We start from the raw sequence: 13,440 nt of genomic DNA, 5'->3' as shown, positions 1-13,440 counted from the left end.
GATACCTGCCATGGTGCAGCATACAGTGCCGCATTGTCCTCCTATAAGACCCAGGTGGAGTATAAAGGTCTAGGTCTAGATGTATAAGAAAAACCTCTAAAAAGAGGTCTGATTCCACAGCAGTGGTTTTGTGTGTCAGGACATTACTCTGTCACACTTAGAACTACTTCTGTGGAATGAGCCTCTTATGAGAAATGTCAATCATTTATTTATCATTTATCATTAACCAAGTTAATTTGTTTACAAAAGATCATGTTTGACTCAGAAGACACATGACAGTGCTTGAAAACATGCTTTATGGGTAAAAGCATTAGCTTATTGAAAGATCTGTGAAAAGGCAGTGCTACTTACAACTTGACCCCAAAATGCCCCCTTAAAATCCTTCAGACAAAACACAGAGAAAAATAGATTTTGGAGTGGTAACATTTCATTCTGGATGTGAAAAGATCCATCCCATAGAGGGTGGGACAACCATCTCCATAACTTGGCTTGCCATGACGTCAGAGGAGGTGTTCATACTATCTATGCGTAGCTCTGATGATGCCTGTGATGCTTTCAAGTCATCCTGCTCTAGGAAGATTTGCATGACCATACCACAGAGCTCACAAGATGAGACCCCTTCAAGGTCAGGATTTATTAAATGACGGCACAAAAACTGCGTCCTTCCTTTTATGCGGCGATTGATGTCTTGCAACAGTTCAGCAAATTCCTCCATCTCATCATCAAAGCGCTGAAGCATATCCAAAACCGGAGAGCCAGCTATAGGAATGGTACTTATAGGTCTAGATGTACCATCGTCTTGGACATCTGAGGATAACGATGTCAAACTCTCAGTATCTCCTATCAGAACCTCACTCATTGCTTCTGAATTTGTATCTTCCATAGTAGAGTGGAATTTCATCAAAATTTGGGAACTCCCATGGTCATCCAGGCAACTGTGATGTGTATCAATAACTGCAGTCCTAACATCTCTGCTTAGAGAGTCTATATGAGCTGTCCCCTCCTTCACGTGGACTGAAGCTGAATGATGTATCTCACAATATCTGGTACGGAAAGCATTCAGCAAATCTGCAGTTTCCTTCTTGGAATCTGAAAGCAACACTGATCTTACATCAACATCTAACATTTCTTCCAGAGATGAAAGAAGACCCATCACAGTTACTTCAGTGACAATGTCCGCAATGAATGAACTCATATGAGAGATCATGACCTTTGTCTCCTGTGAAAGAAAGGAGAGATAACATAGAAAGGCGAACATTGAAAATGGCTCCAAAATGGTTTTGGTTGTTTGATTTACAATTAATTTGAATCCCATTTAAAATATGTTGATGTCTAAGCAATGTAGTATGACTTACTGGACTAGGGATTGCTTTCCGGATAGATCTCCACTGCCTAAAAGAATGTGAATAAAAGCAAAATCTCATGCATTAAAATGTATACCAAAAATAAAAATGATAAAAAGAAGAAGAAAAGGTTTAAAAATGGCATACTCATGAGTCAGATCCATCACAAAATGGGTCAAGATTGGTGCAATATCCAGCTTGTCCAAGTCTGGGATGATTTGTTTGGCTCTATCAAGGAGTATTTTGCTGTCATTCCTCACAGGTTTATTCTCGTCTTGTCTCGTGCTTTTTGACTTGCTCTTGTTTTGAGAACCATAGAGGAGGTTGAATAAAAAGACATTAAATATCAGGATAACATAACAACTGTGCTGACATGTCACTTATTAGCAACAATTCGATTTTCTGATAAATAACAAATTTGGCCATTGTAAACTCACCTTTTTAAATACTGAAGAAGCCCGTGGCACTTTTGGAGGTGAAGGAATTTTACTATGGAAACAACAAAAATATATAAGGAAATGTTGTTCGTTTGTCATTCTTCAAACATCAACAGCCTGAACTAAAATCCATGGTCAAATTATTTTGAGAGAGCTTGTGTCTAAATTTATAGATTGTTATTCTTATTCTCTATTTAATGGATGAATCTCTGATAGAGCTCTGGTCCATGTTGTATTTTGTTAATTGCACAATACAATCAAAATTATTTTATTCTACTTTAGCACATTATAAGGAAAATAAGACTAATTCCTTTAACATTACTTCCTAATCTTTTAAAATAACAAGGCTGATGAAACATGTTTCATCTGTTTCATGTTTCATCGTTCCGATACTTTGGAATAGTCCAGAAAGTATTTAGAGTGCAAGCTCTATTGGTGTTTAATACAGATTAAAGAGTGCCTTGTTTAGCTTGGTCTAATTGTTCAGCTTGTTTAGCTGGTTTAATTTAAATTCTGTTTCAATTAATTTCATTTTCTATATTTATATTTTGTGACTTTTAACTGTTTTATTTGATCAATGTTTTATTACTGAATACTGTTCATTCATTTCAGTGTAAAGCACCTTGAGATTTTGGGTTCTATAAGGAATATGCTATATAAATAAGAATCATTTAAAATTAATATTGTTATTCTAAGATTTTTTAACATTGTAGTGCAAAGGCCTTACATCTTCCTGCCAAAAAGACGCTTTCTCCATTTGTCCTGGTCCAAGTTTTCTTAGGACTCTCCTGGAATACTTTGTTCTGAAAAGGCGATATGAAGTCAAAAGCATAAATCATTTTTACAGTTTGGTGGACAGACAGCAATCTAACATGTAAGCAGGCAGGCTTGAGGATCAGAAGGCAGACAGTTATACATGTGAATGGCAGTCAGTTCAGAAAGACTGTCAGTATGCAGACCAACACTCATGGAGGACAGAAAACAGGCAAGAAAGCAATCAGAATGGCAGCACACCTTTACAGGCAAATTTCAACAGGCATGCAGCTGGGTATGCATATCCCTAAACCATTAGTTCAAAAGGCTAAATCTTACTGCATTGAATACAAAAAGTTTATGAATGGTTTAAACTGATTTTATTAGTGGTTAATAATTAGGTCACAAACAACTTAAACATCATTAAGTAAACAGTCATGACACATACACAAAAGGGGCAGCAGGAATGTGTTGACCTGTAGAATGTGTTGGTGGGTATATGGAAGTAACTTATTAGCTAACAAATATCTGACCCCACGTAATGGTGACTGTTGGAGAAGGCAAACTAAGATAAGTAACCAGTCAGGTTAGCAGTACACATGAAGGTGAGCTAACTAGCCCATATGGCAAGCAACAGGTCAGCTGCTCTTTTTACGCATTTAAACTGTTCATTTATAGCCATTAACAAGGTACTTTTAAACTCTAGACTTTGGAACTCTCAAATGGAACTCTCTTTTGAGTTAAGGGCCAAAATATTTGCTCATAACATAAAACCCATTTTCGTTTCACTGCTTCAAGCAATAAGTCCTTTTTTTTGATAATTCTTTTACATATATTTTTTTCCGTTTCAGACAACGGGACGAGTATGACAGCGACTGAAACGCACCCATTAACACTAGCTTACGTGTTAAACAACAGTCACTTCCAAATATTCAACCTGCGGCTCGGCACCGCTAAAATGATTTTATAACCGTGACGGCATCTGACAGAATCAACACATAACCGACAACTGCTGTGAAAGTTAGAAAGCACAGAATACATACATTGTTTTCGCTCACACAGCGCACAAAGTGTTAACGGTCAAAATTATCAAATTAAATTGTTTATATTTAGCAGATTCTCTCTAGTGAGTGAACAGAGGTAGACGCAGAGAGAGGGGCGCTACTGTGGATCGACTCTTCTCTGCTAAGTAGAGCTGTTCGTCTCAAATTGCCCGCACTTAGGAACGTTATACGCACCTGCAGCGTGGACGTACCACATCGAAATACGTCACCAATTGTGGGCAGACGAGAAAGGGCGGGTATGGTGATGAAATTTGGTTTAATCACTTATATTACTTGTCTTGTACCTTTAAAACAGCAAAATCTAAATAGCATAAAAAGCAGTCGCTTATGCGTGACATTAAGCCTTGTATGAGAAAACAGGTGGAACGTCAATGCATTCCATAACTATATAAAACTACAGCAGACAGACCGTTCATCATAAAATTAGAAAAGCTCTAGCTATAGTAGCTAAGCGAACATTTAGACAGACAAACAACCCAAACTGCAATACAGACAGAGGTGGGTAGAGTAGCCAAAAAGTAAAACTACTAAAGTATCTGTTAAGTGGACGTACCGAACCAGGAATGGGTTTGCTCTTCCTCGACTCGTTTTGGCCAAGGGTGAGCGAGGGACTGTGGGTTCCATCAGTGCACATTCCTTGACCAATGTATTCTTAATGATCCATTTTATTTCTCATTCACACTACATCAAAGACAGTTCACTTAATTTTCAAATCCAGTGTGCATGCCTTAAAAGTATGCAAACTGTTCAAAACATATGCCTTAAATTAGAAAATGATATGCTGTTGATCATTGAAATAATCAACTTTCTGGAGAAGGAGAACCAGTCTCGATTGCAGTGGCTCGCACTGCTCTGTGCAAACAGTGTGCACAGAAAAGAGGGATCCTCACGATTCTTTCCCAGCTGTTCCTCTTGGTTTTATTTGATAATGATTCTCTCATCAGAAATGCAAAATATAAGTACTGAACTCTGTTAAAATTCTTATAATAAATGCATTTATCTATTATATTTACACATATTTTCTGTGTTTGAACAGGCATGGTATGGATATATATACTTTGACATTTCCCAGCTCTATAAACAAATCTCACATACAAGACAGAATTCTGATACCGCACCTTTTGCAAAATTGTACATTTGCCGTTAGATCATGTTTGGCTTGTGTTTTAACCTGTGCTAGAAGCCTCCAGGGTAAAACACAAACCAAACATGATGCCTTGCCGGCTCCTGAATATCCCTTTCAGTATCTACAGATAGACTACGCACATGCCACCTTGTAGTCAGTTGAAGTACCTGCTGGTGATTGTAGACAGGTTTTCCAAGTGGACTGAGGCATTTCCTTGTTCTTAGGTTAAAATCCTAGCCAAGGAGATAATACGGAGGTACTGTGTGCCTTGGGTAATAGATTCAGGTTAGGGACCCTGTTTCATTTCCAAGGTAACTCAGAAACTATGCACCTACCTAACTATTGACTGGAAATTTCACATCCCTTGTCATCCTCAGTCATCTGGCATTGTTGAGAGAATGAAGCGTACCTTGAAGGAAAGGTTAACAAAGGCTATGATGGAAACAAGAAAGAAGTGGATACATCTACTGCCAGCGGTGTTATGTGAGATCAGATTGACGCCCAGTGCCACCAATAAATTGTCACCGTTTGATGTAACTTTTGGTAGACCATTTACCATCCCATGGGTCAGATGTAACCCAGGTGTTTCTCATTCAGGTGACATGGACGTGATCTTGGTGGACTACACCCAAATGTTGACTGAGAAATTGAACAGTGTGCATGGTAATGTCGCTTGCTCTCTCCCTCTTCCCGCAGACAAGCCTACTCATGCATTTATTCCAGGTGACACTGTTTTGGTCAAATCACTGAACCCTTGGAAAGCTGGTAAAGCTGCGTATGGACCCCCAACAACCGTGATCGCAGTGACCCGAACCGCTGTGCTAACATCGGGATCAGCACAGTGGATACACACCAGCCGGCTGAAGAAATCACCAGTAGCTGACGCGTCCGACAAGCAAAATGCACCTAAACACATTCACATATAGTACAAAATTTGTTATATGATTTCATGCTGAGGGACTGGCCCTTGGCTGCACCACACGCCAAGGAAGTACTCCTTGTCCCTGTATGTCAATACACTTTAGCATTGGTATTATAACTTGATAGATATCCTTTCTGCCTATTAACATCCTTTTGCTGACTCTTTGGTCCTTTCCTGAAAGGTTCTTGCAAAACCTTACTATAGGAATAATGGGCCCCATTCATTTTATAATATTGGCATTATTTTCAGTCTCAAAAAGTACAAAATGGGGGATAGTGGGCTTTCAGAGTCATCAACAACAGTGTAATGGTAAATTAGCTTGTGTGGTCTCCCTGGTAGCGGTAGGAGAGGTGGAGCCAGGGAAGGACTGTTTGGTTTGTCAAGCATTCCATACACCCTGGGTACCAGTCCTGGTAGATGATGTTATGGCAGTAGCACTTAATCATAATTCATCCGACTGTCAGATCAATATGGGAGTACGGTTTATATGAAATGTATCTAAGGCAGCAGCTGCCAGTGGTAATCTCCCCGCATGGGCCTTGTTTGGTGGTTCATGGCCAAACCACAGGACAGACTGTGACATTGGCATTAGTAAATGGTATTACCCCCATTTCAGAAATATGACCCTAGCAGTATTACCTGTGAAAGGTAGCACCTGTCTATGTTCTGCAGGCTTGCCTGATTGTCCATTTTTTGGTCACACGCTGTGTATAAATGAGGTATGGACATTAGGCACGGGACTGGGCAGATGCACAATAAATAATATAACAGGCACACCGTCTCTTTGCCCTGCGATCCTGGGCACTGGCATATCTGCAGCTATCATGTGGGTATGCGGTAAGATGGAATACTCCAGCCTACCCACTTTGATTGTTAGTCATACCCGTCATCAATTTCCCTGGAAAGGATGTTGTACCCCAGCATTAACTATCCCATCTCTGGTCAAATATATACGTTCGCAGTTGACATCTGACAGAGCTAAAAGGTCTGTAATTAATGGCACCCCTAATAGGTATGGTGGGTATGTACTGGCCAACCCATGGACTAATCCTGGAACGAACGCGGGTGGGAGTTTGTTCCTGGGAGGAGGAACTACTGCAGCCCTTAATAAAATTAATGGTTTGGCATGGCAGGTACTTAATTTAGCCAATAGGAGTGACAACGCCATGGCATTACTCAATGATAAGGTAAATAAGATCCGTACCGCTGTCATGCAGAACCGCCTAGCCCTAGATCTCCTCTTGGCAAAGGAGGGAGGCATCTGCAAGGTCATTAATGAAACGTGTTGTTTTGACATCTCTAGTTACTATAACAGCATTACTGACATCATTTTGCACATGAAGACCGCTATTGCTGAGCCTCCACCCGCCGATGATTCTTGGTTCAGTTGGTTAACTGAGCTTGTCGGCCCTTGGGGATCTTGGCTCATAAACATATGTTTTCCCGTACTCCTGATTATTGTGTTGATTCTTGTTTGTGGACCCTGTTTATTGTCACTCCTGTCTCCTTTCATAACTCTCATTTCTACCTCCGTGATTAATCATGCTAATATTGCCTTGGTGCCTGCGTATGAGAAAGGTCTATATACTGATATGTGATTCCTTTGGAATCAAAGAGGGGCGTGTTAGATACTGGAGCCTTTCTGTCTTCAGGCACCCAATGCAAGGTCTCTGCCTATCAGCCATGACATGGCGGTTTGACCGCGAGCTGGTCGCCCGAGGTCATCCGCTCCCTCTTCTTGTCTCCTTTACCGCTCGCTTTCTCTTTCTCTCTCTCCCTGTCTCTCTTTAAGGACAGCAGTGGCTCATGACGGGCACGGGAACAGCTAGTGGCTCGTTCATGCAGAGAACATCTAATCTTTACTAACCTTGTTTCTTTCCTTTCTACATAGACCCTTAGAACATGCCTCACTTTTCCCCGTCATCCTGTAGATTTAGATAGTAGATATAGGACACATACATACTCTGTGCTTTCCTCAATAAAGTTGAACTCTCTTCATTCACTACCTTGGTGTCAGTGTCTCTTGACTTCCCCAGATCCGGCTACAGAGGACAGAGGGCAGAGGGTAACTTGGAGGAGATCGAAACTGAAGGACTTGTCACTTTGAACCAGTTCCTAACAAGAAGTACAAAATACATAAAGTCTACCTTAAACATTGATAAGTACAATAAGTACTAGAGTACTACTAGACCAGCAAGTAGTAAGTTGCAGTAGTTTAGCTTTGAGATCACAAGAGACCACACAAGCACCTGGGTAGCTACCTGCGAGAGAAGGGGCCGAATCCTTCGTATGTTACAAAGGAGAAATCTGAAACATGAGTTGAGAATGACAACTGGTTGTCCAAAGTTATGATCGTGATACTAGGGAGTTCTCAAAGGGAACTGTGAGGTTCTGATAAGGGCTGGGAGTACCCGGGATGTACAGAAGGTTGCATGTTAGCTAGGACAGCTAGCTGGCTCATTCGCTTTCTATCCATCTTAAAACTGCCAAAGTCTCGAAGTAAACATCACTAGTGAGTTATTCTACACATCTGGCATTAGCAGAGTGTTACAATAAGAACAGTTCACCGCAGCAGTAAAGCAATAAACACTTGTCTTATGTAGCTGACAAGCTCGCAAAATACACCAAGCCCGTTGTCATAGCAACCAGCACTTAGCTTGCTCGAACTAGCCTAGCTAAGATAGCCTTAATGGGCTAACAAAGACTCATTTCTACGCCAGGCGCACATACTACAAATGCATATTAGCTACATAACTGTTCAAATAAATGCGTGTATTACCATGCTATTCATTAATTTTCCTGTATGCACAACTGTAGACCGGGGGTTCTTTAACGTAATCCTCTTCGCCATTAGCTTAGCTAGCTAATAAAGCTAAGCTAGTTAGCCAGCCTAGCTAACTAACTGATATATTTCAATGTGGAGACGCAGTAAGAGTGTCTCTAATAATTTGAGTTTGTTTTCAGTCGGTACGTACACTCAAACGGTGTCATACAGTTATTGAATAAATCAGCAGAAGCTGTTATTAAAATAATTTTCTGCGTCCTTTCGAGGTCTTACCTTGACAGTGGTGAAGCTTAGCAGTGGTAACCTACATACGATTCGCATTAAATAAATTAAATACAAAAAAAAAACATATTTCTACGGTCAACCGAGAAGTCCATGTCTTTGTGAAATTTATTCTATGAGAATAATTTAATATTACTTGCTTTGGAAAAAGCAAACACTTCATGGCAAACTTAACGTGTGCAGGGCACAGTAATTGCTGTAGAAGACACACATGTATTTTCACAATACACAGGCTGTTCATGTCTGTTCAGTACATATGGTTATATTACACCTTGGTTATGTGTAATATGGATATAAATGTTAAAATGTTCTATTACAGAACACGACACCTGTTGCGTTTTATATTGGTAAATCTCTGATATGACCGCTGCAACATAAAGTTGCGGTTATAAGTACGTGAAATATTTTGATCGACTGAAATGTAGATGTAGGTACATGCAATATATTTGTGATTATGTAAATCATACAGCTATTCTTATTCTTATGGCTAGCTAAATAGATTGCAATTTCGTCATCTTCAAGGCATGGCATGGTGTTTATTCATTCTTTGGCATACAAAACGACGCCTTTTCACGTTGTGGAACTACAAATATGGCGGCCTTTTTTCTTTAGCGTTTGAATGACGTAAAAGCAGAGTCTCACCGTAAAGTCGGGCAGGAGGACCTGGACTCCTTTATTTCTTCGTATCTTCCGCCATCTAGCGGTCAATAACGGGTAGTCTTGAATTGATTTCTATCGCGTAATACTTTGGATATAAATGTTTAAATTTCCTGTTGCAGGACAGACAAAGTATAGTCAACCAGTTCTAACCTTTTGATAAAAACTTGAACTTCAAAGTAGGTGAATCTATTTCCTTAAACCAATCAGATCACAGTTCATTTACATAACATCAATGCTTTGAGTGCTTTAGATATGAGAACATCACAGTGATCTTTCTGCTCACACATCAGTCAGTCTATAATTCTGTATTATGTGTTTCTATAGCTTCCAACTTTCATGAGTTCCTTGAATCTGTGGAGAAAAGTGCAGACCAATGTAGTTTCTTATTTGTGAACATTTATACATTTATTGTAATTTCTTTATCATTTACATTTTTTATTACTTTTAATTTATAGACATAAGGACACAGAAAACAGTTCATATACTGAATGAATTGTTACAAGGTAATATTTTCTAGACTGTGTTTATCATATGTTCTTATTTCTAAACGTTAATGCAGTGTGTTAATCTGTCACACCGAGGCAGAAGGGGTGAATCTGATATACCCCTCTTCCATTGTCAACTATTCAGAGTCCTCCAGTGGAGCTCATACAACTAAAGAAACACATACAGAGGTCACTGGAGGTTCTAAATTACATCTAAAGTGGTCTAGTTGTGACGTTGCGAGGATAAGCAGGATGCGGGGACGAGGCACGATGAAACGCACTTTTATTTTTGCAAACATGCAAAACATACAACAAAGCTCAAACACTATGCACATCTCAAACACCAACACACGTACTCTGACACACGAGACATATATACACCCAAGCCGATTACACATAACAGAGAACAGGTGAACGACACGAGAGGGTGTGGCAACACAGACGAACACACACACACCAAGATGTTTGAGGAGGGGGCAGGGCCACAACATGACACTAAGCCTGTACACACTGTTCCAACACTACCCCGTAGGGCACCATCTCCATGGAAGTATATTTTTAAAAGCATGTTTGATAACCATATTTATACTGGAACGATTTAATCAAATGTGTTGTGTTTTTGTTCTTCTCTAAGACCTTTCGGACGCCGATATTCAGATTTGAGTCTGAGCAATTTGAGAAAGCCTCTGTGAGGGTTTCTGGGTGCTCTGGAGGAACACCCAGAAGTTGTACACCTGCACCATGCCTGAGACCCCTCTGCCCCTGACACAACTGCCCAGGAATGTGGGCATGTACCTAGACTATGAGGCTGGGCAGCTGTCTTTCTATTACATACTAACATATCTACATATTTATCGGAAACCTCTGGGAGAAGAAGCTGTATCCCCTCTTTGCGCTGCTGGACAGACACACTTATGACACTGTACTCATCAAAAGCAGCACCAGAGATGCATTGAGTCATATCCCACTACACACCTCTCAGGCCAGCTTGTTTGCACATTTTGTCATAAAACTTAAGATGTCAGTTGTTGCTGTTATATATAAAATTACCAAATTAAAAAATAGATAAATCAAAAAGTACTTGTGGCTAGACGAACACAGTCAATCACATAAACAAGATATAATGTCAGTAATGTTTGCGGCAGGTGTTTCAAATGTGCCCAGACTCATATTCATAAATATCCATGTTTCAACAGTTTGAAGGTGGCCATGACACTAACAGTCTGGTGGAAATTCCACAAGATATCAAACTCCACACTCACACGAACTATTCATTCTCCCATTTGGAACAATCCAGGCTTTACCATGATCAAAAATATTAAACTTTACATCTTGGATAGAAAAAGGCATTACAAACCTTAAACATATTTATCATAAGACTTCTTTCATGTCACGCCCACAACTAGCCCCAAAATATGGTATAGAAAGCCCCCAGTTCCTACAATACCATCAGCTAAGATCACCTATGTGTTCAAAAATCAATTCCGATACCTACATCCATATCAGAATTTATAAACAAACATTCTTAATACAAAAAACCTATTATCTAAGCTATACAAAATAATAGTGAAATCAAATCTCACAATTACCCTCCCATCGAGACAATGGGAAGAAGATTTATTACCAGCCTCCGACGCCGCAGTTTGGATTAAAATGTGTAATAATCATTACCACATGACAGCAACACTAACCTACAATGCATTCAGTACAAAATAATACAGAGTACATTATGCTACACATTGGATGTTTAAAATTGGTTTCACAAGCTCAGTAATCTGTACATACTTTACTCAAAACACAGCTGACGATTACATTCACACCACTTGGCAGAGCACACCTATCAAGCAATTTTGGCAAGTCGTCATCACCAACATATCCCATGCTTTAAATAACCATATCCATCCAACACCATCTTTATGTCTCCTAGGAGACATATCATCAACCAATATGACAGGATACTATGTATAACATTATTATATTGATATAATAAAAATATTATTGCAAAAAAACAACAAACAAAAAAAACATACTCATGAACTGGAAAACAAAAAATAATGTTAGTGTCACCCAATAGAAAAATCTATTGATAGACAATATATCAATAGAATAATTCTCAGAATTAATCAATAACAGAACCAATAATCTAGACTGGACACCTTTGATAAAATCCATACAGAGCGACTCAATAAACGCTAAATATCACACTCTAATACGTGTACATATACAATCCAACATACTTGTACTCACACATAACCACATACATATATATATATATATATATACACATACATACATACATACATACATACACACACGCACACACACATCATTCCTGTAATGGTGCAGATGGCGAATACTTAAAAATATTCTATATACATTTTGCGTTTGTCTGTTCATCTGTCTGTCTTATTTTTAATAATAAAGCTCTAAAGGTCCTCTGATGGGGGGTAATAAACGAATATATTTATTTCTCCAGAGTTCTATCTCTGAGAGAAAAAAAATGTCCTTTTACAAATTGCACCTTGTTGTGGACCTCGGCTAGGTTTACATTCCAAGTGATTATTTTAGAATTCAAGGGGAGGAGCTGCAGGAGTTGGAAGAATGAATTAGGAAAAAAGAAGTTATCAGAGCAATAGAGGAATTAAACATACGCAAGACTCCAGGAGCCGATGGTTTACCTGCTAAATTTCATAACGTGTGCATTAGTGAAATTGCTGATCTTCTAGCTGATGTTTTTAATGAAGCATTAGATGGGGGGCAATTGCATGATTCATTTTATCATAGTGTGATATCATTAATATATAAAAAAGGAGATCCTTGTAAGTTGGATAATTGGAGACAGGTTAACCCTATTGAACTTGGAGTACAAAATTTGTGCAAAAATAATTGTTAATAGGATGTCAGAAATATTGAATGATATCATAGAGTTGGAACAGATATGTGCGATAAGAGGAAGATACATGTGGGATAGTTTAGGAGTAATAAGGAGTTTGGTTACTGAAGGGTCTGAGAGGGATTTTTATATAATAGTAAAGGATCAGAAAAAGGCCTTTGATTATATTTCTAGAGACTACTTAAGGTGTACATTGGAACATTATGGTTTTCCAGAGAGGTTTGTAAATATGATTAAATTATTGTATAGTAAATCAAAAGTACAAATTAATGTTAATGGTGTGTTAACTGAAGATTTTGAAATACATAGAGGGGTTAATAGACACTTTGAAAAGTATGAAGTTGTGGCTGGAGCGAAATTAAATGAAAGTAAAAGTGAAGGGGTATGGAAAGGAGATGGGCAACCTGTACCAATAAATGTAGAAATAAAAAATGAAATTAAAATATAAGGTTTGATGGTAGTAAATGGTAGATGTAGCAAACGGAATTGGGAGAAGAAGGAGTGTGAAATTAAACTAGAATTGGGAAAATGGAGGGTGTCAAACTATAAGACTAGAATACAGGAGGTTAAGACCTTTGTTTTGTCGAAATTGTTGTTTTTGGCTACGGTTTTCCCTCCGGATGAGAAATGTATTAAGAGGTTGAATAAAATGTGTGTTCGTTTTATTTGGGGAAATAACAGAGAAGTGAC

This window comes from Electrophorus electricus, chromosome 9 (assembly GCF_041902795.1).
Source record: "Electrophorus electricus isolate QZ-2024a chromosome 9, ASM4190279v1, whole genome shotgun sequence".
NCBI classification, from domain to species: domain Eukaryota; kingdom Metazoa; phylum Chordata; class Actinopteri; order Gymnotiformes; family Gymnotidae; genus Electrophorus; species Electrophorus electricus.
This window is presented reverse-complemented; position numbering follows the sequence as displayed.